Source organism: Myotis lucifugus, unplaced genomic scaffold (genome assembly GCF_000147115.1).
Source record: "Myotis lucifugus unplaced genomic scaffold, Myoluc2.0 scaffold_19, whole genome shotgun sequence".
Taxonomy (NCBI): Eukaryota; Metazoa; Chordata; class Mammalia; order Chiroptera; family Vespertilionidae; genus Myotis; species Myotis lucifugus.
In genome coordinates, this window is record NW_005871067.1 from 8,941,387 (window position 1) to 8,941,905 (window position 519).

The window sequence follows — 519 nt, forward strand, 5'->3', positions numbered from 1 at the left end:
CCGTTCCTGGCCCTGCTTCACGCTGTGGCTGCCGGAACCCTCCAGGGAAGATCTCTGGTGGGGACTGGGAGAACCACGTGCGCCCCTAAAACTCCAAATTTCCTTTCCCGCCCCGCCGGGTCACGTGCACAGAAATCCGGGGGCCAGGCGCCGCCCCTGGTACTCAAGAACCCCAAATGACCAGACACACACCACCGCCATGGATTAGGAGGCCCCGACGCAAACTCGGGGCCAAGCCGCTGCTTGTGGGCCTCGCTCTCGAGGAGGTGAAGGTGAGGGCAGGGCGGTGAGAGAGCCTTGCTCTCGTGTGGGCGCAGTCATTTGTGGCTAGGGCTGGCCAAAATGGACAATATTAAAGTAAACATTTAAACATTACATTATAATAATTAAAGGTAATATAATAGATGACGGCTATATAAAAAAAAATTTAAAATAAAAATAAAAAAATTTTCCAATAAATTGACCCTTTTTAAACAGTCAACTCCTCTTTGAATGGATAGATGTACAACGCATCCTACA